The following is a 27,164-nucleotide window of genomic DNA, read 5'->3' on the forward strand; positions in this document are numbered from 1 at the left end:
GGATGTCTGTGGAGGGGAGATAAAAGGAAAGGTGTTTGTAAGCTGCTTTGGGATTCCTTCAGGTAGCTTTATTCTATCCTACTTTTTAAAAGTTATATATTATATCCTACTGCTATCCCCAGTTGGGACTCAAAGTGGTTTCTATAACATCATTCTCCTTTCTACCATTTTCTCACAACCGCAACCATGTGAGGTAGGCCAGGCTCAGAGTTTGTGATGGGCCTAAATTCACTGGTTGATCTTCCGTGGCAGAAGAGGGGGTCTGAACCCAGATCACCCAGATTCTTAAATCCACGACTACAACATGCTGGCTCTAAGAAGGTTACGTGGTTCTCCCTTAACACTCCCCTTTTATCCTAACACCAAAACTGTGTTGTATATGAGAGTCAGAACTGGCTCAAGGTCACTTGGTGAGCTTCAGGGCAGAGGATTTGAACTCGGGGCTAGCTGGCTGTGATCTAATACTGTAATCACTACATCACACTGTTATGTTAGACTAATTTACAAAATGAAAGCCAGATAAAATAAAAACATTGACAGCAATTATCTGCATGATGGATTAAGGCTGACCAAATAATCAAAAGCTGATCAAAAAAGGGAAGATTTTGTCTGTCTTCAAAGGATAAAAAATCACAGGGAAGAGCGTCTTACAACTCCAGGGCAGCTACAGAAGTGGCCTCATTGCTCCTGGGGGTCAGTCTTGTTTCCACATAAGATGGAACACAGTTACTTCTGGTTCCATGTTTGGCCAGTTATTCCTTTCAGTTTTCCTTTCAGGAATCTGCCTTTTTCTATTGCTACAAAGATCTGTTCTATGTCCCCTTTTTACTAATATTAAATGTTCTAGGCAAGACTTCCTAAGACTCACCTCTGCACAGACTCAGACACCCTTCCAGACTTCTGAAATTCTATCATCCAAAACAGGGGTAGTCAACCTGTGGTCCTTCAGATGTCCATGGACTACAATTCCCATGAGCCCCTGCCAGCATATGCAGGGGTTTACTACCCCTGATCCAAAACACAAGTGCAAACACATTCCATGAAGATGAAAGCGCATCTGTCTGTCGGCTTCTCTATATTTATAATTCTGTAATAATAATTCTGTAATAATAATAACAATATTATTAAAATATTTTAAATAATAATTCTGTAATAATAATACTGTATCTTTTAATTTCTGTTGTTTATGACAATGTTAAGAGGTGATATTTTCATGCCCCTTGTGATTATAGATCATTACGTGCCTATTTATTGACCTAGGATACACTCTGCAATTATCGCTCTTAAATGAGGGGAATTCCATGCTTTACCAAACATTTTGCTATGCAGGGTTTTTAATTTTAATTCATTATTTTTAAATTTCTTCTTTGCCCTAAGCTTTTCCCTCCTTCCTTCAGTATAAGAAGTGTTTAAGGGGGACGCTTTCAGACCATTCCAGAATAGTGCTTCGTATAGAACAAATGGAAAGGCAATGCTCAAATCAACTCCCCTAATGGCACCTAGCAGTTTACTGCCTTTGAGGTGGATAGAACCATACAGTTTATAGAAATGGTGGATCCTGGCTAGCGTTGCCAGCTCCCAAGGGGGAAATACCAGGATATTTGGAGGTGGAGCCTGAGAAGGGGAGGGTTTGGAGAGGAGAGGAGAGGAGAGACCGTTCATGGCCTCTCCTAGGCGCCTGGGGCAATTCCTACCCTATTTGGCGCCTGGGGCAAGCAGGTGGGTGGGGCTTGGTGATGTGGGGACCAGGGGCGGAGCCTCCACAGAAAAAATGCCATACAGTCCACCTTCCAAAGCTGCCATTTTCTTCAGGTAAACTGATCTCTGTCACTAGGGTAGCAATTGAACTCTCAGATCTCCAGCCACTACTCACTAGTTGTGAGTTTCTGCATTGTGCGGGGGGTTGGACTAGATGACCCTGGAGGTCTCTCCCTACTCTAGGATTCTACCTGGAGGCTTGCAATCCTAATCCTGGCCAAAGTGCTTTGAAACTTCTACTGTGTGCACCAGTGTTTAAGGCAGACTTTTAAGTAACTGACATGCTTCCTAAGTGATTCCAATGAATAGCTGGGCGGCTGTCAGTACAACAAACATTTAGGAAACGTTGTATGAGAGCCAAATGTTTTCCCACTGTAGAACACATTCAAAACAGTAGTTTTATGCCTGAACGGACGCCTCATTCTGAGTATTCATCAGGCCGTGATTCCAGTTCTCATGCACACTCCACTATGCCGTAAATAAGTCATATTCCATCTCATTGACACATCATGCTTCAGCTGCCTGTATTGCAAGTTGTTTCTTCACTGGAGCTGAACTAAGAAATGTCTGGATGTATTAAAGAGATTATCCTCTTGCTGTTTTCTTGGCAGTGCCTACAAAGGCACCGGTAAGCCTGAAGGGGGGGGGGGAGATGAACAGTCAGCCCAAAAAGTTATAATCTTCTACCACATAGTATTGTCGTAACGTATGGAACAGTATGTTGTTCAATAGGTAAAGGTTCATGCCTACTCATCTCTTGCGCAGTTGCTCAAGGGAGCAGGAAAAATCTCGGGATTAGAAATGAACTGTCTGTTCGTATTCTGGCTTTCTTCCCATGTGGACTTGTTGTCCACATTTTTTCATTTGCAGAGCATCTACCTGTGTCTACATGAAATTAACGTTAAACTGGAGAACTTAAACTGTAAAGTTAGATAAGACACATTGCAACATACTATTCATTAGATTGTTTTTCTTTTCTTTTTAATTTTTTTAAATCAAAATTTTATTTATTTAAAAACAATACACTACAGATTGCAGAGCTTATATTTTTTAAGACATTAAACTGCTATTTTATATTATAGAAAAAGAGGAAAAAAATCTTGTTCTGGGAAACAATTTCCAGGAAGAAAGAAGAGAAAAAAACTATTACCTTATTATCATATCACATATGGCATACTGCATTCAATATGTTTTCCAAAATATAAATATACTAGCTTCAAAGTCCATTCCTAAGAATGGGCCTTGAAAGGGCCCCCTCCCCTGGCCCCCAGCCAGGCAGCTTAAGGTGGCTTTGGACCACAACGAGCAGCCAGATCAAGTGGGGCGAGCGGGGGCTGGCCAGCTCATTAGCAGGCCCAGGACAGAACTCCTTAGCAGGCAGTCAGCAGGCCGGGAGGCTCTCATTAGCAGGCCCAGCCTAGGAGGCCGGGAGGCCCTCGTGAGCAGGCCCAGACTAGCAGGCCAAGAGGCCCTCGTCAGCAGGCCCTGCTTAGCAGGCCAAGAGGCTCTCGTTAGCAGGCCCAGCCTAGGAGGCCAAGAGGCCCTTGTTAGCAAGCTCTCCACCACAACCCTTTGACCAGGGCCCTTTCCCCTTACCTGCTGCTGGCTCCAGGCACTGAGGTGCATCTGAGAGGAAAGAGCCTAGAGTCCAGGGACAGATGGCAGGAGCTGCAGGGGCAGGGCTAATCAGGGTGCAGCCTGATTGGCCCTATTCCAACTTGGACAGCTGGACACATCCCACCCCCCAGGCTGTTTCAGAAATATATAGAGGAACCATGGATAATATGGTTTATAAATCAGTTATTTCTTTCCATCTATTTTTTTACTGAATAATATAGTCTAAAATAAAGTATGGTTTCAACACAACTGTGTTTTTGTTCAGCAGGAGTCAGTAAGATTGCCAGCCTCCAGGTGGGGCCTGGAGTTGTCCTAGAATTACAACTGATCTCCAGATGACAGAGACCACATCCCCTGGAGAAAATGGAAGCTTCTGACCACAGACTGTATAGTATATCATAGATTTAGGTGAAATTCCCCTTCCCACCCCCCATCTCCAAGAATTTATCTAACTGCATTTGGAAACCCTGGGAGGGGGACTGTGGGAAGATGACTATCAACTTGTAACACAATCAAATCAGAGTCCAGTAGCACCTTTAAGACCAACAAAGATTTATCCAAGGTGTGAGTTTTCGAGTGCAAGCACTCTTCCTCAGACTAAGAACTCCTTATCTTGCTCAGATGGAGAAGTTGTGTGCGTTGAGGGAGGGGTCAGCAACACAAATGAAACCAGCATTCGAGTCAGGCGTCGCCAGAGGGAAGCGAGCTTGTAAGACTTGTAACTTGTAAGACTCAGGTAGAGTGTGTTGTCATCACAGCCATGAATGTGGTGGTGGAGGGGAGCCCTTGGAAAAAGCCTAAGACCTTGAGGAACCAACTCTGTAAATGTGATGTTCTGTGAATCTTGTTTTAAAAAAATTATCTATCCTGAATTCTGTTTATTTGAATTATAGTTTTGTAAGCTGTTTTTTTTTTCTCAGAGCCTCTTGTGGCGCAGAGTGGTAAGGCAGCCGTCTGAAAGCTTTGCCCATAAGGCTGGGAGTTCAATCCCATCAGCCGGCTCAAGGTTGACTCAGCCCTCCATCCTTCCGAGGTCGGTAAAATGAGTACCCAGCATGCTGGGGGGTAAACAGTCATGACTGGGGAAGGCACTGGCAAACCACCCCGTATTGAGTCTGCCATGAAAACGTTAGAGGGCGTCACCCCAAGGGTCAGACATGACTCGGTGCTTGCACAGGGGATACCTTTACCTTTAAGCTGTTTTTGGCCCCCATTGGAGAGAAAAGTATGAACAGAAATAAATAAATAGTCATTTATATTCACTTTCTTTAACCTACTGGGGAAAATCTGTTTATAAAAGAAAGGTTTTTAAAAAATATATATATACTTATCTGAGCCTTGCTAATCTTTTCTGCCACTTCCAGTTCCATCTTGGCAATTTAAATTACAGGGTCTTCAGTAAAAGGCAGTACAATTCAATTGTTTGCAGACACTGTGGGAACTTATCACTGTTTGGGTGCTGGAGGCATTCTGGGTAAAACTGACCACCACATTGGCAACTGCCATGATTTATGAAGAGGTCTGTTGGACTTAACATCATTCTGTGGGATTTCCGAGTACCTGTGTGCAGTGATTCCTCAGGATCATTGACTTATCAACAAGCCTTTGATGTATAGCTGAACCACATTCCACTGAGAGGTCCTCTCAAGAAAGTCATTCTCTGTCTTTCCTGTAAACCGGCAGGCAAAATCTGTAAAGCTTTCATCAGTCTTGAATTATCCCAAAGCCCTTGATCTTCTTGAGAGTCTAGTCCAACCTTTCTCAACTTTTTTACCGTTGAGAAACCCCTGAAACATTCTTTAGGCTTTGAGAAAACCCAGGAGTGGCACAATCATTGAGAATATGGTTGAGAAACATAGCTGTGTACATGCCCAGCTGGAGCCCATCCCCTTCCCACCCCCTCTAGGCCCATCATTGGCCATTTTGGGAGGGATGGGTGGTTCAACATGATCATATATGGTCATATTACCCAATAAATGTTTAACAGATTTTTAAAATGTATTAAAAATTAACTCCCATTCACTGATGGCCCACATCAAGAAACCCCAGGATTTTATGAAAGCCTGGTTGAGAAAGCCTGCAAGTCCTACAAGAATATACGAGAATTGGGTTTAAAGGTTTTGTTGAATTTCAGCTAAACACCAAGCAAAAAAGTCCCTTATCCTTATCCATGGTTTCTCTATATCAGGGGTCCTCAAACTTTTAAAAAAGGGGGCCAGTTCACTGTCCCTCAGACCATTGGAGGGCCGGACTATCGTTTTTAAAAAAAAAAAACTGAACAATTTCCTATGTATACTGCACATATCTTATTTTGAAGTTAAAATGAAGAACAAGTAAAGTTAAATCAACAAACATGCCAGTATTTTAATGGGAACTATGGGCCTGCTTTTGGCTAATAAGATGGTCAATGTCCGGTTCCATATTTGTCACTGCTAGTCGTAACAAGTGATGCAAGTGTGCATCAGTTAGTCTGGATCTGGTTGGAGATTTCAGATGTTTCATTCTGGAAAAAGTCTGTTCACAGACATAAGTGCTGCCAAAGATGGTTCCCATTTTGAGTGCATGGTTCCTGAGATTAGGATATGTCTCAGAGGGGAGAGATGCATAAAAATTAAGAAGGCTGCTTGACTTGAATGCATCTTTCAGAGAGTCACAATTCTGCAGATCAGCCAGTTCCATTTGGTAAATTGTATCCACATTTTCAATGTCAATAGAAAATGGGTTACGGAAAAGCTGTATGTCCTGTTCATAGAGATGAAGCTCTTTAAATCTAAATTGGAATTCCTTTTGCAACTTTTCCAGTGAATCCACACATGTTTTGTTTGGGAATGCAACCAATGGTTTTTCCGCTAACAGATTTTGAGTTGTGGGGAGATGGCAGAAATTTTCCTCCTTCACTTGTTTGATGAGAAGGCCTAATTTTACTTCAAATGCTTTCACATGTGATTGCATATCACAGATGAGCTTCCTCTTTCCTTGAAGTTGCACATTGAAACTGTTGAGTAGCTCTGTTACATCTGTCAGAAAGGCAAGGTGCCATTTCCATTCTGGATCATTGAGCTCTGGTACTTCTTTGTTTTTTGAAAGCAGAAAAGATGTAATCTGTGGAAGTAAGTCATAGAAATGTTTCAAAACTCTCCCTCGACTCAGCCAACGGACTTCTGTGTGGTACAGAACATCTTCATAGGCAACATTTAGCTCAGACAGAAATTCCTGAAATTGTCTGTGGTTTAGTGCATTAGCTCTAATGAAGTTAACACAAGAGACCACAATTTTCATAACAGAGTCCCACTTCAGTGATTTGCTACACAGCGCTTGTTGGTGGATGAGGCAGTGTATGGCTATTGGATGAGAATGGTTATGTTTGTCCATCTCTTGGTTAATGCGAGCAATTACTCCTTTCTTAGACCCCACCATGCTAGGAGCACCATCAGTTGTCACACTGGCTAGTTTAGCCCAGTCCAGCTCCAAACCATTCACAGTTTGGCAAACCTTTTCATAGATATCCTCTCCTGTAGTTGTTCCTTTGATGCTTTGCAGTGCAGCAAGCTCTTCTGTGACTTCAAAATAGTCATTCATCCCACGAATAAAAATGAGAAGTTGTGCAGAATCACGGACATCATTACTTTCGTCGAGTGCCAAGGAAAAATAGGAAAGTTTTTTTGCAGAGTTTTGCAAATGCTGATGTAAATTGTCTCCCATCTCTTCAATCCTTCGTGTAATTGTAGGTCCTGAAAGACTCACTGTACTAAATAAATCTGTCTTCTCTGGACACATCACTTTGGCTACAGAAAGAAGGCATTCTTTAACAAATTCTCCCTCCACGAATGGTCTGCCAGTACACGCTATTAGCTTGGCAACTTGAAAACTTGCTTGCAGTGCTGAAATATTTAGCTGCTTCTGCTTCACAAAAGTATTTTGCTGAGTTGTCAATGTAGTTTTCAGTTTTAATATTTTATCTTTTCTTACTTCTCCGACCAAACAATCATATTTATCTTTATGTTGAGTTTGATAGTGTCGACGTAAATTGTATTCTTTGAACACAGACACTATATTCTGGCATATCAAACACACAGCTTTTTCCTTGTACTGCATGAAAAAGTAATCATAAGTCCACTGTTCTTTAAATATCCTACACTCCGAATCAATTTTTCTCTTTCTTGATATCATTGTTTCCTAGGGATTACAAATAGCTATTAGTAAAATACCAAGCACTACAAAAACAATATACCAGCAATAACTTTGCCCACACAGAGTCATACAGACTGCACTGCCCATCAATGCAGTCTGATCAGTGCCCATCAATGCAGCCTTGCCAGTCCACATCATTTCAGCCTCACCAGTGCCCATATTGGTGGAACTCCACTTTTATTTCAGGCTCAAACTGGTGTGGTGCGGGAACCGGCACAATTACAGAGTCGGTTCCTCCACCACCATTCCAGTTCACACTACCCTGTGCAAACTGCACTGCGATTTGTGAACTCGCATAGGAATCTGATTGCATAGGTGAGATTAAGACCCATGCAATCAGATTCCACTGCAGGAAAAAAGAAGGCACATATGCCTTTTTTCTTCCAAATTTAATGTGAGTTCAGCCATACAAGCACATGGCTGAACTCGCACTGCTCAGAGATCACAACAGTGTGAACCAGGGCTTACACAGCACACAGCATACAACATCATACACAACTGAATAGCAATCAGAATATAAATGCAGTTTGGTGTAGTGGTTAGGAGTGTGGACTTCTAATCTGGCATGCCAGGTTCAATTCTGCACTCCCCACATGCAGCCAGCCACCTTGGGCTCACCACGGCACTGATAAAGGCTGATCTGACCGAACATGAATCTCAGGGCTCTCTCAGTCTCACCCACCTCACAGGGTGTCTGTTGTGGGGAGAGGAAAGGGAAGGCGGCCGTAAGCCACTTTGAGTCTCCTTCGGGTAGAGAAAAGCGGCATATAAGAACCAGCTCTTCTTCTCCTTCAGTAATATCAGGGCTCTCTCATCCTCCCTTCCCTCACAGGGTGTCTGTTGAGGGGAAAGGAAAGGGAAGGCGACTGTAAGCCACTCTGAGACTCCTTTGGGTAGAGAAAAGCAGCATAGAAGAACCAACTCTTCTTCTTCAGTAATCTCAGGGCTCTCTCAGCCTCACCTCCCTCACAGGGTGTCTGTTGTGGGGAAGGGAAGGGGATTGTAAGCCGCTTCAGATTCCTTCAGGTAAAGAAAAGTGGCATATAAGAGCCAACTCTTCTTCTTCTACTGTCAATTAAATTGGGTTTCCTACTCCTTCGCTGTCTGCAGAGCTGGATTAAGTTCCCATGCAATAACACTGAGCACTGACCATTTGCATTTCCTCTGAGCACTGACAATTTGCATTATCATTGTTTTGCCACCCACCTAGAAACCACCTCAACCAACTAACCAACTTCAAAAAAAGGCTCTCCTTATGTTAAAAAAAAATCCTAATTGTTTTAACGTGGTGGGGGGCGGGTCTCTCTTCGGAGGAAGGCAGCAAAAAGAGCTTGGCAAAAGAGATCCGACGGGAAGGTGGGGGGGGGGGGTAAAGATTAAAATCCTTGCAAGAGCAGTTTTTCTAAGGCAGCCGCTGTGCGCTGCAGACCCTGCGCTGCTTTGTAAACCTCATTTTCCTGTTGCTACTCTAAGCTCAAGCCAACTAACCAACTTAAGAAAAAAGGCTCTCCTAACGTAAAAAAAAATAAATCCTAGCTTGTTTTTAACCTCGATCAGGCAGCTGCTGGCTTTCCACAGGCACACTCGTTATCCCTCCAATCACACCAGAGACAGAGGAAGAATGAAGAGACGGAGAAAAGGCGGGACTCAGAGATTGCAGCTCAAGTTTCACACATGCGCACCGCAGGGAGTCGGCTGCTGACAGGCGGCTGGAGGGAAAAACACCCGGCGGGCCAGATAAAAATCGTCCGGGGGCCGGATTTGGCCCGCGGGCCGTAGTTTGAGGACCCCTGCTCTATATATTTGTGAAACAGCCTGGGGGGTGGAATGTGTCTGGCTTTCCAAGTTGGAATAGGGCCAATCAGGGTGCAGCCAGCAACGCTGGTTGCACCTTGATTGGCCCTGCCCCTACAGCTCCTACCCTCCCACCCTGGACGCTAGCCACGTTCCTGTCAGACACTCCAGAGACAGAGAGAGACACACAGAGCCCTGCCAGACTGAACATGAGCCCTCATTCCCTCCTATCACCCCTGCTGCGAGGGAAGCAGAGAGAGATACAGAGAGAGGTGCCCCAAGCTGCTGACAGAGACACAGAGAGAGCCGTCCCTGCTGCAACGGAGGGAGAGAGAGACAGAGAGAGCTGCCCCAAACTGTACACCAGCCCTGCTTCCCTCCTAAGAACTAGTGCTAATTACCTGCTATGCCTCCTGCTGCGAAGCACAGAGAGAGAGGGAGAGAGAGAGAGACAGAGACAGAGACAGAGAGAGACAGAGACATCTGCACCTCCTGGTGTCCCCTGGGTCGTAGCGCCCATTGCATTCCTGCTTGCAATAGGCTTTCTTGCTAGTGCTTGTAATAAATCAGTACTGTGGGTATAGCACAATCCATTAGATCAGCCCTTTTCAACCTTTTGACAATGGAAGAGCCCCTCAAATAATTTTTCAGACACCCCTTGCCATGCCTCTGCACCCTCCTTTTGCTCCCTTCCCCAGCCTTTGCTTCTACTATGATGGCCAGAAAGAACAGTAAGAGCTGGGAAGACAGCCTGAACCCCCGCCCTCTCCATACCATGCCACTTCAGAGCTCCTGTGAGCTCCCCTCCAGAACTCCCACAGGCCCTCAGGGTTCTACAGATCACTGGTTGGGAATCCCTGCATTAGACATGTCATTGTCTGTTAGACCAAGAAGGAAATCTGATCATAGCAGTGGGATACCTGAAGACTGGTAAAGGTGAATGACATGAAACTGAAACAGCTTCGTTTTTCTCTACGGAAATGAAATGGATAGATGCTAGACTTGTTTTTTTTTTTTTTGGCAAATGTGTTCATAACAGGCCAGAATTAGTAGGTATTTCCCTAGCATAAAGCTGAAGTGATAGGTAGAGCTTCCTTTGAGGATTGTCTGCCTCTCTTATAACTTTTAACACAACTAGAGAAAATCAGAATGTCCAAAAATGCCAGGAAAATCAGAATCCAGCCACGCTGCCAGTTTCTACACCCCTAAGAATTGCTCTCTGCTGATGAAGAACCTGGAGAGTGATTAAATTCCGCCTTCTGTACAACTTGGATCCTAATGGTTTTTTGCTGACAGAGAGCATTTATATCAAGGGGGGCAGTTTTTGTCTACTCTTTTCATAGACACTTTACCCCTGTTCAGTTTCTGGAGGCTTGGAGGGTAGGACAGCCATATAATTGAAAGGGGAGGTTTCATGAGTGGTGGCATTTTGATGTAACATAAGCTCCAAGCCCAGCATCATTCTCAGAATGTGGACTTCAGTCAGATCAGCCAAATCAACCCTGGCAATCAGTGGAGTGACAGATGTCGCAGCCAGATCACCCTCACATCCAGAATGTGGATCTAACAGTGCTATCTAATACACCGTCAATCACATAGAGAAAACCCACACTGATTGCTCACATATATTCATAATGATTATATTAGGATTAGAATTTTTTTGCATACTTCTGATGCTATGAAAGTAACACTTATCAAAGTTACTTAACAGCCATTTTTAGCCACTGCTGATTGATAATGACATTTGCTTGACAGTTTTTTGAATCTTTCAGATTCTCATACTGAGTAGCAAGATGTGTTTTTATTTAAGAAATGCACTTCATTCCTAAAATTAAACATTCCAGCAACATAGGAAGAATGTTCCTTGTTTTTATACCATTTAGGTCCAGGACACAGTCATGATAGTCCATATTCCATAAAAGTTTACATTTCAAGCGCATCGCTGTCCATGCGGAGGGGAGATAAGCAGGCTCCAATAGAGAATCTTGATATCAGCATCTAATCTGAGATGTCAGCTCCAACATCTTCTGTGGCAATCTTTGCTGATATTCTTAAAATACTTTACCTCTTGGTTGCCCCTGGAGTCGAAAGAAGGGAGCTCAGGTAGTAGCCCTTAGCAATATGGCTTAATTTACAAACAAGCAGGTAGAGGAAGGGAACAACACATGAAGAATCATAGAATCATAGAGTTGGAAGGCACCTTCTGCGTCATCTAGTCCAACCCCCTACACTATGCAGGATACAACCTTATCCCTCATCCACTGTAACCTGCCACCCACTTCAGCCTTCACAGAATCAGCCTCTCCATCAGATGGCTATCCAGCCTCTGTTTAAAAATCTCCAAAGATGGAGAACCCACCACCTCCTGAGGAAGCCTGTTCCACTGAGAAACTGTTCTAACTGTCAGGAACTTCTTCCGGAAGAAGTGGTTTTTATATCCTGCCTTTCACTACCCGAAGTGGCTTACAAATACCTTTTCCTTCCTCTCTTGTCAATAGACACCCTGTAAGGTAGGTGAGGGAGCTCTCACAGATCTGCTGTAAGAACAGCCTTAAGACAACTGTGACTAGCCCAAGGTCACCCAGGTGCCAACATATGGAGGAGTGGTGAATCAAACCCAGTTCTCCAGATTTGAGTCTACCACTCTTAACCACTACCCCATACTGGCTCTCAACACGCTGGCTCTAATGTTGATGCTGAACATTATTGATAAATTGAAACCATTCAAAGTAGTCAATTAGTCATTGGGCTGGAGCCCAGCAAAACTGGCAATTGCCACAGCTTACCCCCACCAAGGCAACTTTCTGGCAGCAGGACATGTTCTGAGGCCAGCTCCTCTTCCACCCAGCAAACTTCTTAAACTGGCAGGAAGTTAGAGTCAGAGTGCTGCCACTTATTAGCCTTTCCTGGCTGAGAGCTCCCGCCTGATTGGGGCTAATCTACGAGGGCTGAGGGCCCTCCTGTTTGGGGCTAAACTAAGGTGACCAGATTGTCCCACTTTTGGAGGGACATCTGGAGGCACCTGGCAAATTGTACCTATGTTGAAATTAAGAAATATATATTACAATACTATTTTTACGTTCTATGAAACATTTTGTTGCTCCATATACACCAAATTTTAATCAAGAACCACCTACCCCCCGGTCAATGGTGTCCCGCTTTACCAGTGTTAAAATCTGGTCACCTTAGGCTAAACTATCCTGGCTGAGGGCCGTGACTTACTCATGAATAAGCATTTCCCAGAGTGGAGGCTTTTACTGGCTGTCTGCATGAAATTTAACCTGTTTGGCCTTCATTGGCAGAGTGCTTTTTTTACCCTATTGTCAGCATACTCCATGGGAGGGCCAATCAGGTAGGGAGTGAACTGGCTGCATTCAAGTTCAACTTTATAATATTTAGTGATTATATGTGGTAAGAGATGTGGAGCATGTGGTTTCACTGAGGCGGTTTTGCACAAGGCATTTATTTATATAGGAATTCTCACTGTTGCCCCTTCAGAATCCTGCTTGAGACGGCTTACAGTTAAAACAAGGTTAACAATACGAAAACAGGCCATTGTACATAAAGCAGCAAAAAAACTACCATTAAAACAGACACATTTTTAAAGAAAGCTGGTAAAGTCAACCCCCTAATGAAAATAAATGGAAATAAATCTCAAGCTAACATCATTCACAGAAGGAAAAGAAAGGACTCTCTTCCTCACTTCTGTTTCATATCCTTTGCCTGCCGGCCTTTGGAAATCTGCAGTTCCAATGCAATTGATCAGTGTGGTCCTGTTATTCCTTTGGCTGTAGCACTGAAGCTGCAATGAACTCTGTCCAGCCAGGCATTTAATCAAAAAGCCTGATTTTGGTCGAATGCTGTCTGGAGACGGTGACTTAATTTGGGAGATGACAGTTCAGGATTCCTTTAAAAAAAAACAACAGCTAATGCTAAGTAAAGGGCAATGAGTGAGCTGCTCCGACATCATGCCTGCCTTATATTTAGCAATTTCATTCTTAATTATGGGCCAGCAGGAAGAAAATCATGGCTCTGTGACAGCCTTGCTCCTGCATTATTAATGCCGTCTGCAGTTTTTATGGATTCCTCAAAAGGAGGAAACAGCAGATCTGGCAGCAGGGAGTATCCTGATTGGTGCTGCTTGCACTGCCTAAACACAGCCTTCATTTGGGGAAACTGGGTTTATTGTGCAACCTAGGCAGAGAACAGAGCCCCAGGGCCGTTTTCTAAGCACTCGCAGCTTGCCTGATTGCTAGGGCAGGACGGTACGCTGGTCCAGAGAAAAATCCAAATGCAAAACCCTTTTAAGGAGCAACAACACAAAATGGGGAGGGGAGGGGCCTTTCATCAGGAAAAAGATCTAGATATACAGAATTTGATGTCGTTAAAAGTGGCAGTTAAATACTATAATGCAACTTTTATTATAAGCTGTATTTTTATTTCTTCTTTCTTTCTTTTAAACCCCCGACCATAGCACAAAACAAGTGCAAACTTTCAAGCATTCCAGATTAGGCTAACTATTTCTTTAAAAGGATGCTTCAAGTCCACATCTTCGCGACTCTTGTCTGCGTTCTGTGAATGCCCAGCAGATAAGAACAGATTACGTGTAGCTAGTATCATACTGTATCTTTAGCTTCCAGGTGGGGGGAGAGGCAGCTTATCAAACCTAACATGTGATCAAATATCTCTCTGTAGCACCAAATAGAACATCCAGGTCTCTTAAAAGGCTTAGCACGGAGGAGAAATATGGTAGCCATTATACTAACAATACTGGAGAGCAATTTAGAAAAAGCACCAGGTAAAGAGTGGGTGGAAGTAAAATTGGATATCATTACCTAGCAGCAGGAGTTGGCCCACTGCCCAGCTGCTTCACTATTTTGAGCTCAGTTATGTTTCTTGATAAATATTTGAAATGACTAGGATGAGTTTAACATCTACATACCTTGCAGGGGAGGGACCCTGTGACAGAGCCAAGTCTGTCCCTTTTTTAATATTGACCTTTGTACCTTTGTACCCTAGTAGTCTGAAGAGGAAACCAGCAATCACCAGTCTTGGCCCTTGGAGGGAGAAAAGAGAGGGAGGAACAAAGGGACAGGTGCCATTGAACTGCTGTTTGAATCAGATAGGGTTTGAAAGTTGCTTAGGAAGTTTAGGGATCTCACTCTGTCTCCATGCACTTTGGGTAGTTTAGTGGGTGGTTTAGTTTGGTGGGAAAGTTTGGCACACATTGGTTTTTATTTGTCACCTTACAGGCTTACTTGGAGGCTATAGGAAAGGTGGGCCCTGACCAGGATGCCCAGGTTAGGCGTGTTTCATCAGTCCTCAGAAGCTAAGCAGGGTCAGCCCTGGATAATACTTGGATATAAGACCATCAAGAAAGTCAAAGGTTACTACACAGAAGAAGGTAATTGCAAACTACCATTGTAATTGTCTTGGAAACACCATGGGGTTCCCATAAATTGGCTGTGACTTTGTAGCGCTTCCCACCACCTAGAGCAGTGGTTCTCAACCTGGAGGTCAGGACCCTTTTGGGGGTTGAATGACCCTTTCACAGGGGTCACGGAAGGGCTAGCAGCTTAGCCAGAGGGGGGGGCACCATCCACACAACAGCCTTGTGGGGTAGATTGATATAGAACATTTGTCTGTCTAGAGCAGCAGAAAAGAGAGAGATCGGCATGGTGGGACAAGAGGCAGAACTGAACTGAGAAACCCCGGGGGGAAAGAATTATATCCTATCATGAACAATGGATCTTCACACCATTGGTCAGTTTCGGTTTAATTTCTGTGAAAGAACCCTTGCATAATTGTATTGTTGGGGGTCACCACAACATGAGGAACTGTATTAAAGGGTCGTGGCATTAGGAAGGTTGAGAACCGCTTACGTAGAACAAATGGAGAGCTATGGAAGAAAAATAACAACTTTGAAAGTCTAAAGTAGTCTGGTAGTTACCGGTGTTTTCTCCAACCTGACATAATATATTCTGTCAAGAAGTTGTATGTCTATATACCTCTCAATAGGCTAAATTCATATACGTTTGGTTGCCATCAGTTGGTTGTGACTTGATGGGGAGGGGGTATCATGAGGACAGTGATCCTGGCTGAGAGGGGATATTCCCACTAAAAATATTTTAGCATCCATTCCTGCCGCCCCAACTCATTGCAGGTTCAATTCAGGAAAGGCAGTCTCCTGCCCCACATGTGACTATTTCTCAAGAGCCCTTCCTTCTCATAAGATTAAGACATAACAAGTGAAGAGATTAAATGCTTTCCAAAGATGGTGTTTGTTCACAATTCAGTTTTGAATACAGAGCTAGAACATATTCTTCATTGTGCTGAAATCTTTCTCTTCTATCAAATCTAGGAACTGTAACTCTGTTTAAAATGTGCCTTTCCAATTTCCATTAATAATTTTTCTGCATGTTTTCTTTTTCAAAAAAAGGCAATACTGTTGTAAATATATTTTCCATTCATTATATGTACATATATACATTTTAGTTTGATTTAATTTATAAAGCCACTAAGTTCTGTATTCATTTGGGGAAAGAATAGGATTTTGTATTTATTCCCAGGCAGGCAGTAGGTACATCGGATTATCTGAAGGAGTAATATTCCTTACTTTTATGTATTTGAAATATTTTTATTCTTTCTTTTGGCTGATGTAAGATTCCAAGACAGTAAGCAAAACATGTTACAAAGAGCAGTAATTTTAAACCAGCAAATATTACCAACACCAGTTAAAAACAGTGATATCATAAGCAATAAACAAAAAACAACTAAAAAGAGCAGTCAATCAGTCTAATAGCTGCAGTGCACACACAGAAACAATCAAGGACAAACTCCAATTGTTACATGAAGTGCCTGAGTGGTTTCCTAAACTCAACAATATTAATTTGACAAAGGGCAGCCATCAGAAGAAGAAGAAGAAGAAGAAGAAGAAGAGTTGGTTTTTATATGCGGATTTCTCTACCTGAAGGAGGCTACAACCTCCTTCCCTTTCCTCTCCCCACAATAGACACCCTGTGAGGTGGGTGAGGCTGAGAGAGCCCTGAGATTACTACTAGGTCAGAACAGCTTTATCAGCGCTGTGGCCAGCCCAAGGTCACCCATCTGGCTGCATATGGGGGAGGAGCGGGGAATCAAACCCGGCTTGCCAGATTAGAAGTCTGCACTCCTAACCACTACACCAAACTGGTAGTGGTAGACCTCCCTGGGAAGAGAATTTTGGCACCACCGTAGAGAAGGGTCTAATCCTTGTGGCTACCGAAAGTACCTTTGCTAGGAGTGGTACCCAGAAAAGAGCCTCAGAGGTAGATCTTAATGTGCAGGTAGGCTTATGTAGAGTATGTGGTCTTCCTGCCCATATAGTCCACCAGTTAGCAGGCACAAAAGCTACTGAAGTTAAGGAATATTATTGCTTGATCTCTCTAGTATATCCTTAGTATAGCCAGCTTGGGGTAGTGGTTAGGAGTGCGGACTTCTAATCTGGTAAGCCGGGTTTGATTCCCCGCTCCTTTTCCACATGCAGCCAGCTGGGTGACCTTGGGCTCCCCATGGCATTGATAGAGCTATTCTGACCAAGCAGGAATGTCAGGGCTCTCTCAGCCTCACCTTCCTCACAGGGTGTCTGTTGTGGGGAGAGGAAAGGGAAGGAGATTGTAAGCCACTTTGAGATTCCTTTGGGTAGAGAAAAGCAGCCTATAGGTACCAACTCTTCATTTTCTACAACTGGAAATACCTTCCTTTCCACCCCAAAGCAGAAGTCCCATCTTCTTCTTGCAGGTACACTGAGTCAGCAGCTGGTTTAACTTAGTATTTTTAATGTTTCATCAGCAATGAAAATTCCTGACTGCAATGGCTCAAACACTATGATGTCATTTACATGTCGCTACTGATGCTTCGACTGTGTGATTGTACAGTATAAAGTTGTCCCAGTTTACTGCTGAACGAAATCTTGGCAAAGGAATGCTGGCATCTTCCAGCCACTGTGGCTGGGTTCGAATCAGTGGAATTTCCTGCCAAAACAAAAACCATGTTTAAAGAAGCCAAGCGAAAACAGAGCTATTTGGTTTGAGAATACACTGGTATTTTGAAAATCAAGTGTTGTGTGTGTTATTGTCATCTACATTTTTAAAAAACCCACAATTCTTTTCAGTGGAAACAAAAAGTAAAGAGTTTTAACAAATTGTTTTTAATGTTTTGTTTAATTCTGATTGTGCTAGAGTCTTTTCTGCATAACAGTAAGCCTTTGGCTCTCTCATGAACCTTTGTTCGGCTGTGGGTGTTGGTAATGTAAACAGACTGCTGTAGGTCGGTTTTGATGAAGGAGCAGTCAAATGACACTGCCCAGAATGCTGAATGGGAAACCCCTCAGAAAGCCATTCGTAAAGCTCTTGGTGTCGTTTTACCGTGACCTGAGAAACTGGAATGAACGGGCTAAATAAACAAGTAGTAAATTTAACCTACCTTCAACAGCAGGCAAAATGTTATGCGGTGTCCTTTTCAAGCCTCACTTTTCTGCTGCCTGTGTTTCCAACTACAGGGAAAGCTTGCTGGGGTGTGCGTATGTGTACACGCACACACAAACAGCACACGTACCCAGAAAGGCAAGTTTAACCGCAAATATAAGTTTATCTTCAATAACTTGTGGAGTGGATATATAACAAGTGAAGCTAGCTACCTGGCATTTTTAAAAAGGGTCACATGGGATTGCGGTAATGGAAAATAGAGAGGTCTTGTATGCAGTACTGTTATTTTCATTCCAACGCTCACTCATGAAATAAATGAGAGTTTTGACATCCAAAAAGCAATGTTCCAGACTGACAACATAGACAAAGATAAGCCCTTTCATGTTTTTTCCTAATACTTTACTTGAAAGCTTCCATAGTTAAATACCATTGTTTAGAATTTGTTTGTTGGAAAAAGAAAACAGCATAAACTCTGTGACGCTTTACAACAGGGGTAGTCAACCTGTGGTCCTCCAGATGTTCACGGACTACAATTCCCATGGCAGGGGCTCATGGGAATTGTACTCCATGAACATCTGGAGGACCACAAGTTGACTACCCCTGCTTTACAATACATTCCTCTGAAAAGTCCAACGGAGAAGAACTGAGCTTCCAACATAATGTAAGACGATAGCTGAAAATGTCTTAACCCAGGGGTAGTCAAACTACGTCCCTCCAGATGTCCACGGACTACAATTCCCACAAGCCCCTGCCAGCATTCGCTGGCAGGGGCTCGTGGGAATTGTAGTCCATGGACATCTGGAGGGCCGCAGTTTGACTACCCCTGTCTTAACCAATATCAGATATGATTGATACTGTTATAGGTACCTCTGATATTACAGTTTGCTTAGGGTTTTTTAAGGATCGTGTCATGAACCTCCTCAGATTAGAACGACCATTAATGTTTGCAAACAGGGCTGGCTCCGCAGCTCACGGTAATGCCCAAGAATTTTTGAACCACGCTAGTTCCCCCTTACCTAAGAACCCACTCTCTATAGGAGTCCATGCTTCCCACGACTTGTTGTGATCCTGCTTTGATGGTCACAATGACTGGGGGCAATTTTTTCCTCCTCTTTGAAACAGTGTGTACCATCTTTTCATAGGAAGGGAACATGGTTTTAAACAAGAACACCCTACACACACACACACATATCCCCCCCAGACTCCATCCCCAAAATCTAAGGGAGAGCCAGCTTGGTGTAGTGGTTAAAGAGCAGTGCCCTCTAATCTGGAGAACCTGGTTTGATTCCCCGCTCCTCCTCCCCATGCGGCCAGCTTGGTGACCTTGGGCCAGTCACAGTTCTCTTAGAGCTCTCTCGACCTCACCTACCTCACAGGGTGTCTGTTATGGGGAGAGGAAGGGTAAGAAATAGTAAGCCACTTTGAGTCTCCTTGGGGTAGTAAAACGTGGAGTACAGAAACCAGTCTCCTCCTCCTCCTCCTGTTATCATTATTGAGATCAATTGAATGTGAGCCCTGTCATTTTGGACTAAATGTCTATTCTCGTGACTGCTTCTGTTGTGGAAACTGAGACCTGCAGAACTAACACATTTCTATTCTTAGCATGTTGCCATCAGTTTTCTACACTTAAATCAATATGAAAAAAAATGCCACATAAAGAGCTGCCTTGCACACATCCATTCTGGTGGCTGAGGATCAGCGCATGATGTCGCGATTAATCTGGAGGTAGGTGTTAGGATTAGTCCCAAATCATGTCCCTTTTGACGAAAAGACACAGAAGTCTAGTAGCAAAACCAAAATTACTTCAAATGTGTGCAGAAACAGGGGATTAGAATAGGATATTTCCAAGGTCCCCAAAGCCATTTTTGATAACATATCTCAAGGGACAATTATGTTTCTCTAGTACCTCTGTAATGGCCGGGGTTTCTACCACTCATGCCTCTTTATCCCAAATGACAAATGACAGGATGTGGTCCTGAATTTTGGTTCATACCCTGGTTCGTGCCCATCCCCAACACCCCTTTCTATAGAGTTTCAGTTGGATGAGAATTAGGGTGTTAGACTGTCTCCGTTTTTACCTAGCACATGAATGACATAGCCAAGAACTGGCCTTTTCTCAATTAGAACTATACTAGAAAAGGACTTGCCAAGTCTTGTACGTTTTCGAACTGATTCTGTTGTCGAGGAGAAGCACATAGCTAGAGTCGTATCCATTTTCCTTAGAGCCAAGTAATCATATCCCCATTACGTAGTTCTTTTCTCCCCCTCCCCTTATTGGTGAGTGTTATATCAGGCTTTGCTGGGCTCCAGAGACATGGAGAAAAAAAGTCACAATCAGTGAATGGGTTAATTGACCCTTTGTGCAATCTGTTCCTTTTTCTCTTTGTTCCTTGCATACTGAAGATAGGACATAGGGACAGAAGGCTTCATATTCCACACTCAGTTATAACATAGCAAGACGGGTCTTTTCTCTGCTGTTCATGCTGTCAATAAACCAACAGTGAGGAGATCTCAGAAGGAATAATTCCTTCCAGTAAACCAGGAACTTAATGTCCATTTTAATAAATATTTTAGAAATATGATATTCCCCAAAACATATGCCACCTCAGGAATGGAAATTACACTACAGATTCTGCAAATGCTTACCAATGCTTAACAATTTAATATTAATATAGATATTAGAAATAAATATGGAAAAACACTTCTTGGCAAAACTCAATGGCAGATTCTACAATTAAAAAAAACAACCCTGTACATCTTTGACTTAAAATTATTGAACCATTTCCCCTAGGCATTTTATTAGACTTTTCTACATCAATGTTTCTTGAGGTTGTATTTTTACCCTCAACTGCTCCAAGGTGACCATTCACAAGGGCACAGTATAAAAATCTCAACATAAAATAAAATAAAAATGATTCATTTTTGGAAATCAGAGCCTTCTAGAAAAGCTCATAAGAGCTTTGGAACGTGACTTGTTCCCCCACAATCAAAGTGGAACTTGGATTATCTCAGAGATGATCTGGATTGCAAAGTAAACAAAAGAAGACAACTTTTAAAAAGGCATATTTATTTCTGTATCTCAGCATACTTAAGGGATATTTACTTCCCTTTAGAAAAAAACCCTAAAATAAACAAAACACATAGTCTTCATCTTTGTCTGAGTGTGTGGTATGCTGTGGCTTTATTCTATTTGCTTCCGTTCAAAAAACTAGGCCAACGGAAGGAAAATGTACTGGCGCTTTCTCAATAACTGTGGAATGCCCTGTTGTTTTAGGAGCACAGCATCTTTCCCTCCAAGCTTTCTGTAGTATCAGTCAAAAGTGGAGTTGCCAGGCTCCAGGTGGTAACTGGAGACCTCCCAGGATTACAGCTGGTCTCCAGGTAAAAGGGATCAGTTCCCTTGGAGGAAATGGCTACTTTAGAAAGGGAACCACTGAGGTCTCTCCCTTCCCCACATCCCACCTTCCCAAACTCCCTCTCCAAAATCTATAGGAATTTCACAATCCAGAGCTGGCAACCCTAGATAAAAAGGAGTGCAGGGTTATGTCTGGGTGTATTTTGACTGGGCAGTGTCCTGTCACTCTGTGCATGGAACTCAACATTTTCTTCCATTCCTCTCAGCTTTTGCAGACCCTTCTGACCCAGGGACATGGGACCCATGCAGAAGAATAGCTGCAGGGTTGCAGGGGGGAAAGAATAGGGACAACTGGATAAATTCACTTTATCCTAATCTTCTGTGAGGTCCACTGAGGAAAGGAATTAATTTAATTCCTTTGTTCCTTTCCAGTGCAAGCACACCGACTGCGCAGTTGTTCCTCCTCATGGATCCTAGGGCCCCCAAGGCCATTTTTTTCAGTGGTCAGAAGGGGCTGCAGAACTGAGCATAATGTGCAAAAAAACTATGTGCATTAAGTTGTATATATGCCACCGTTTGTTTGTTTGTTGTTGTTGTTTTGGCTATTTCCATCATGACTGTTATTGATTTTAGCAGAGTTATATCATGAAATATTTGCAGACTGCCTTGAAAGTTGAAGAGAGCTTTCAAACAAAAACAAAATATTATTTAGGCTTGCATGAGACTTGTTTGTGCATGCTGCAAATGAATGTGTGTGAGAGAGAAGGGGGAGAGAGAGAAATGAAAAAAGGAGAGGAACTGGATGGCTATATATTGAGGGTTAGATCAGCCTTTCTCAACTTTTTTATCGTTGAGAAACACCTGAAACATCCATCAGGCTTCAAGAAACCCCAGATGTGGGATGATCATACAGAATATGATTGGGAAGCATAGCTGTATACACACCCACCTGGGGCCTCTCCCCAACCCTCCTGGCCCATTGCTGGCCATTTTGGGAGAGAGGGGCAGGTTAACGTGACCATATATGGTCTTAAGGTTTAGGTAAAGGTATCCGCTGTGCAAGCACCGAGTCATGTCTGACCCTTCACCCAATAAATGTTTAATAAATTATATATTTATATTTATATTTATATTTATATTTATATTTATATTTATATTTATATTTATATTTATATTTATATTTATATTTATATTTATATTTATATTTATATTTATATTTATATTTATATTTGATCTCCCACCAGGAAATCCTTCCAGGGCCATCAAGACACCCCAGGGTTTCACAAAACCCTGGTTGAGGAATCCTGGGTTCGATCATCCCAGTCTATCCAGCTTATATGGAGTCTTCCTCCAGAGCAAAGAGCCTTCTTCTGAAAAAAAGAGCTCCTAGAGATGTGCTCCTGGTGGCATAGGAAGGCTGGGCACTTGGCGGAGCAGAGGAGGAGGATCCAACCCATTACTCCTGGGTTAGATCTGCAGGTACTGTACAACATGCTTTCATATAGCATTATTTGTTTGTTTGTTTATTAGATTTTTATACCTCCCTCTTGTATAGCTCAGGGCGGTTCACATCAGTACATTCTGTTCTCAGATATTAGTATGCAGATGACCCAAGGCAGTTCCACTTCCAAACTATATCTAGCCACTGCATCTGGGGACCCCATATTTGAGTCCCTTTGGAAGAGGGGATGACCATGCAGGACTGTGATCCATCCCAGAAGGCCTAACATGGCTGACCCAGACCTGCACTATTATTCTATGTGTTCCTCCCTTATACTATACTATAAGGGCATCCAAATACAGAGATGTTCTTGGTGGCCATGGAATTCTTTCTTCTCCAAAGAATTCCACCAAGTCTGGATGCCAGTCCCCAAGTGGGACCTGGGGATCCCCTGGAATTCTAGCTCATCTCCAGGCGACAGAGATCAGTTCCCCTGGAGAAAATGGCTGCTTTGGAGGGTGGACTCCATAGCATTATACCCCACTGAGCTTCCTTACCGCCCCAACTCTCACCCACTCCCAGTTCCACCCCCAAAGTCTCCAGGTATTTCCCAATTCAGAGCTGGCAACCTTATTTCCCCCCAGAAACACTTTATACTCTTCTTGTTTGCATTTCATGATATATATGTGTGTGGGCCAATTTTAAATTAGTGGAATATTTTGGTATTTTAACAGTTGGGGTCATCTAATAACTTTATTAAACCAGAAAGTTATTTGGGGATTGGCATACTTTACAGCAAAATCTCACAACTGATTACCTAAACCACAAGCAAAGTACAAAGTTAAGCAGAGAAACCAGTATGGTTAAAAGTATCTGGAAGACCCGGGTTGGAATCTGCATTCACGCCATAGAAGCCGTCTGACTGATCTTTGGCCAGTCATACTCTCTTGGTCTAACTTACCTCACTGGGTACTTGTAGAGATAAAACGGAGGTGGGGAGGAAAATGTAAATGAACGTGTAAATGTAAACGAACTAAATAAAACGAATTTGGTAAAATCATAGAGTCATAGAATCCTAGAGTTGGAAGGGGCCATACAGGCCATCTAGTCCAACCCCCTGCTCAACGCAGGATCAGCCCAAAGCATCCTAAAGCATCCAAGAAAAGTGTGCATCCAGCCTTTGCTTGAAGACTGCCAGTGAGGGGGAGCTCACCACCTCCTTAGGCAGCCTATTCCACTGCTGAACTACTCTGACTGTGAAAAACTTTTTCCTGATATCTAGCCTATATCGTTGTACTTGAAGTTTAAACCCATTACTGCGTGTCCTCTCCTCTGCAGCCAACAGAAACAGCATCCTGCCCTCCTCCAAGTGACAACCTTTCAAATACTTAAAGAGGGCTATCATGTCCCCTCTCAACCTCCTTTTTTCCAGGCTGAACATTCCCAAGTCCCTCAACCTATCTTCATAGGACTTGGTCCCTTGGAAGGGACCAAATGAAAAACTCAGAGGGATAGAGAACAGGGAATGAACCAGAGAGGGTTCTAAAAGTTGCACAAGGCAGCAGAATGTCTCCAGTTTCTTTGAGTTTCTTGTAATTTTCTTCGCCTTTGGATTCTTGGCTTTTATTAAAAATCAAATGTTTTTTTTTTTAAAGAAAATCACACCCTCAAATGATATACACAATGAATAAATTCTGAAGAGAATCAATCTTTAAAGTGTAAAATGAAAGGCTGATATTAAATGATAGATTTAAAAGGCAAATATATCTGGAGATCTACTCAGCATGGCAGCACCTAGGAAGGGAGGGAGGGAGAGAGAGAGAGAGAGAGAGAGAGAGAGAGAGAGAGAGAGAGAGAGAGAGAGTTTAAATGTATCCAAAGCAAAATGTTTACTTTAGCTGAAGGTGAATTTACAGTCAGCATTTTTCTAGATCAAATATCAGTTGAGCCGAACAGTAGAGAAAAAAGGTTATTTTAAGGATTTTCTATTTAAACTAAATAAAATATTTATGCAGGCAAGCTCCTGCACAGAGCATAGAAGAAAGTATTCAGGGGAACTGCCGTCTGTTTCTCTGAGCTTAGGAAGGTAAAGTAATGACTCACAGCCCAGAACCCTCTCTTCAAGTATGTATTTAGGTCCAGTTTCACACTTTATGGCAGGGGTAGTCAAACTGCGGCCCTCCAGATGTCCATGGACTACAATTCCCATGAGCCCCTGCCAGCATGGCAGGGGCTCATGGGAATTGTAGTCCATGGACATCTGGAGGGCCGCAGTTTGACTACCCCTGCTTTATGGGGTCAATGAGTTCGCTGCTTGCCTACCACATGTCTCCTTTCGAAGGCTGTTATCCTGTGCATTCCCATGAAGTGTATGCCCTAAGTCTGCAGTCTTGAACACATGAGTCAGGACCCTTAAGTGGGCTGTGGGATCCCACTTGCTTTGTTGGTAAGCCATTATAAAGATGCCAGGAGTTTGGCTTTTAGGAAGAATGTATACCTACAAAAGAGAGCCTCTTGTGGTGCAGAGTGGTAAGGCAGCAGACATGCTGTCTGAAGCTCTGCCAATGAGGCTGGGAGTTCGATCCCAGCAGCCGGCTCAAGGTTGACTCAGCCTTCCATCCTTCCGAGGTTGGTAAAATGATTACCCAGCTTGCTGGGGGTGGGGGGGTAAAAACGGTAATGACTGGGGAAGGGAATGGCAAACCACTCTGTATTGAGTCTGCCATGAAAACGCTAGAGGGCGTCACCCCAAGGGTCAGACATGACCCGGTGCTTGCACAGGGGATACCTTTACCTTTATACCTACAAAGCCAATGTACCGCGTGTAATTGGAGGAGTGGTTGGACCGTGAAACAAGGTCACTAGAGGTGATGTGATTCCTCCACATTTCTGCTCTTGGGATTGTTCCTTGCTAAGATGTACTCCTGGTGACCAACATGTGTTTCCTGACCCTGGCTGTACTGGCTTGCCGTACAAAGCCCTCACTTTTGCCGTTGGTGAAGTCATAGCTCTGCTCCATTCCTGTCATGTGCTTCTCACAGTCTTATAATCCACCTTGTTACATTAGTTTGCCGAGCATGCATTCCTTCACCTCCATTAGGGAAGACTTCTAGGTGGAAAAGCCTCCTTGCTTGTTATGGCTTCTAGACTCTGTGGCAGCATTCTTGTAGATTTTGTTGGCAAGTTTGAATATGCAGACTGGGTGAACATGCAGGCTGCCTAAATAATAAAATGGTCATTATTCAGAAGAGAAACAACTATGTATACAAAGGAGAGAGAAGAGACCTAACTAATACCTAGTTGTTGTCTGCAGTCATTCTTTTCAACAACTGTTCTGGAAGCAAGCAGGAAGGAAGTGTCCTCAAAAAGCAGGAAGTTTCCTGTTGAGCCAATCAGGACACTGAAGGAGATATTTTGAAAATCATCAGGAAGTTCCTTTCCTATATGTGCTAAATATACATCTCCTGCAATGCCCCCTGCTGGACATCCTTTATATTCTGCTCAGTTATGCATACTGCAGATTGTGCCCATTTCAACAGATTTGGTGGTAGATTTGGAAATCTGTGGTATACATTCTGTCTGACTGTCCTTTAGGGCAGATTTAAGTGATTTCCAAACATCAGACGGGATTTGTCCTTCTTTATCCTTTCCCTTTAGTCCTTTCCCCTTCTTTAGTCCTTTCCCTTTTTTAGAAGTTCCCTCTGATGAATTCAAATGTGGTCATATTGGACTTTGGGGTAATTTTCCATTTGCCTGACTGTTGAACCTAATGCTTCTAGTGTAACAACCATGTTTTAAGCATCACTATGGGCCAAGTTCAGCGGCTTAACTCCGCTAACCAGCACCATGAGCAACTACTCGGATCATTTGTGGCATTTAGCAATTTTGTCTCTTTCCTTTGACCTTTTCACACACTAGCCCAGTTTTAACATGAGAGGCAGACAGGTTTTAGAGCCCAGTGGAAAAGCTCAACAAGTTTTTAGTTGCAATATAAACCAAATATGGAAGAATGGGCTATACCAGTGGTCCTGAACTCGCGGGCTGCAGCCCGGCACCGGGCCATGAAGGCCTCGGCGCCGGGCCGCGGCTCCTTCTTCCCTTCCCCCCCCCCGAAGCGAGAAGCTCGCCAGGCTGCGAGCAAATCGGCTGCCAAAGCGCCCATTTAGCTCACGGCCCGGCAAGCTTCTCACTTCAGGAGGGGAGGGAAGAGAAGCTTGCCGAGTCGCAAGCTAATCGGCCGCTTTAGTGGCCGATTTGCTTGCGGCCCGGAGGGGCCGGGAGGGGAAGCCGCGGCCGCCGGCATGGCGGCTGTGCAAATGCGCATGCGCGGATTGCCGCACACACGCGTTTGCGCCCCCTGCCGGGTGCAAATGCGCGTGCGCGGCAGTCTGCGCATGCGCGTTTGTGCTGGGGCTGCCGTGCGTGCGCGGGCCCCTGGGCCGGCTTCTCCGCCCACTACTCCGCAGCGGTCCGCAGAAGCTTGTCGACCGCTGGGCTATACCACTTCAGACTACAAATAGGGAAAGTGAGATTTTAGGCAATC

At 43.6% G+C, this 27,164-nt stretch overlaps 1 long non-coding RNA gene across 4 annotated transcripts in view; it reads left to right on the forward strand.

The window, feature by feature from the left end:
• The window catches only part of LOC143829307 (uncharacterized), a 221,673-nt gene that overhangs the window by 150,408 nt on the left and 44,101 nt on the right, over positions 1–27,164 (forward strand). For all 4 annotated transcript variants that reach the window (XR_013228061.1, XR_013228062.1, XR_013228064.1 and 1 more), the window contains one exon: positions 22,425–22,659. This is a non-coding gene — a long non-coding RNA (uncharacterized LOC143829307). The remainder of the gene's footprint in view (positions 1–22,424; positions 22,660–27,164) is intronic.

This window comes from Paroedura picta, chromosome 2 (assembly GCF_049243985.1).
Source record: "Paroedura picta isolate Pp20150507F chromosome 2, Ppicta_v3.0, whole genome shotgun sequence".
Classification (NCBI taxonomy): Eukaryota; Metazoa; Chordata; class Lepidosauria; order Squamata; family Gekkonidae; genus Paroedura; species Paroedura picta.